Here is a 1,717-nt window from a genome sequence, read left to right on the forward strand (position 1 = left end):
TTCTCCCACCCAGAATTTGCTTGGAGCGGGGATCGAACTTGCAACCTTTCAACAGCCACGCACGTACCATAAAGCCAACTCCCGTGAGAGAGAGAGAGAGAGAGAGAGAGAGAGAGAGAGAGAGAGAGAGAGGAAAAAGAGCTGAAATGTGAGAAAATTTGTCGAAACGAGTGGCCCCCAGCTGGGTTGAGGAGGAGGGTGAGTGGAAGTAAAGGAGAGGAGTACGGGAAGGCAAAGGGCGGGTGTGGTAAAGGCATGGAGAGTGAACGTGTGAGACTAAGGTGCAATGGTAGGCTGGGAAAAACATTAAACCACGACTGTAAAGGTGGAAGGAATGCAGGTGTGTGTGTGTGTGTGTGTGTGTGTGTGTGTGGTGGGGGGATACTGGAAGGAGGGAGAATGCTCGTATAAAGGTGAAAATGGAGGGAGCAGCAAATAGTTAAGGATGGGGGTGAACGTGTGAGACTGTGGGCCCATTCATTAAACATTCATTAAACATTAGGGTTACTGGCCCGCAATCCGAATCCCCAACGTCGGGCATCCTACTACGAAACTGGCGCGCTGATTTTTTAAACAGAAAACGGCAACCCGACGTTCGTACGAGGTTATCGGAAGAGTTGGCAGCCTTTGCTCCCGATATTGGTAGACCTGAGCACATATAAACAAATCCACGTGCTACCTTTACTTCGCCCACAGCTTCGCCGCTATCATGAGTGTGCCTGCCTCTTCTGTTCTCCTCCTCTCTCCACGAGAAAAAGCTGTCGCACTCACAAATGCTCAACGCTAGAGACTGTCTGAGGTGATAACTTCAAAGAAAATCCTGTTGGATCATTCTACAGACTTCAACGGGATAAGAAAAAAAAAACAAAGCTTGGGAGGAAGTAGCTGCTGAATTCAACCTCAGCTACCCTGCTGAACGTCCCAGGACAGTAACCCAGCTCAAACGGGCTTGGGAGTACATACGGTAAGTGGATGTAAATATTCTGTATATTTTGTGTATAGCAGGTGAATTTTTGTGTTTAGCAGAGCAATAACATATTGCATCATGCTGCATCCGTAAGGGCAAGCTGAGTGTATCTCATTAATTAAATTAACACTCAGGTTTACCTCTCACAAAGGGAGTGTGTTTATCTTGCTGATCTAAATTGGGTTTTTAGCTTGCTGGTGTACTGTAAAGGGGTGTTTTTCAGCTTGCTGGTCTAGAAGGGGTGTTCTAAGCTTCCTGGTCTAAGGGGGGTGTTTTTAGCTTGCTGATCTAAAGGGGGTGTTTTAAGCTTGCTGGTCTAAGGGGGGGTGTTTTTAGCTTGCTGGTATCTCACAAGTAGCATATACCATTTCTTACCTGCCCTTTATATGATTAATGGATTATTAATATTTTTTTCTTTAGCAAATATTTAAGAAAAGCTCCATGGTAAACAGCAATATTAGGTTAAGTTCAGGTTAGGTTCAGGTTAGTTTTTTACTTGGAAATATAAGAAATGGAATTAAGAAATAAAGTACACAGACAATAAATGAATATTATTATATTTGTCCAAATCATTCCTAACTGAAGATTCTGTACAGCACTACTGGCATTGTTTAGTAATCTACATTATGTTCATGCTTACAGAGTGAAGAAGAATCACAAGAAATTTCTTCATGAGTCCTTCAAGACTGGTGGAGGGCCATCACCAAAACCAGTCACAGATGACTTCTTGGCTGTTGCAACAGATGCACT

At 43.8% G+C, this 1,717-nt stretch overlaps 1 long non-coding RNA gene across 1 annotated transcript in view; it reads left to right on the plus strand.

Moving 5' to 3' along the window:
* Nucleotides 1–858: 858 nt before the first annotated feature.
* LOC135097447 (uncharacterized) overlaps nucleotides 859–1,717 on the plus strand; it is a 1,796-nt gene continuing 937 nt past the window's right edge. The window contains exons 1-2 of the long non-coding RNA XR_010265717.1: nucleotides 859–964; nucleotides 1,610–1,717. The exon at nucleotides 1,610–1,717 is cut by the window's right edge and continues 937 nt beyond it. This is a non-coding gene — a long non-coding RNA (uncharacterized LOC135097447). The remainder of the gene's footprint in view (nucleotides 965–1,609) is intronic.

The sequence above is a fragment of the Scylla paramamosain genome, unplaced genomic scaffold (genome assembly GCF_035594125.1).
Source record: "Scylla paramamosain isolate STU-SP2022 unplaced genomic scaffold, ASM3559412v1 Contig20, whole genome shotgun sequence".
In the NCBI taxonomy this organism is placed as follows: Eukaryota; Metazoa; Arthropoda; class Malacostraca; order Decapoda; family Portunidae; genus Scylla; species Scylla paramamosain.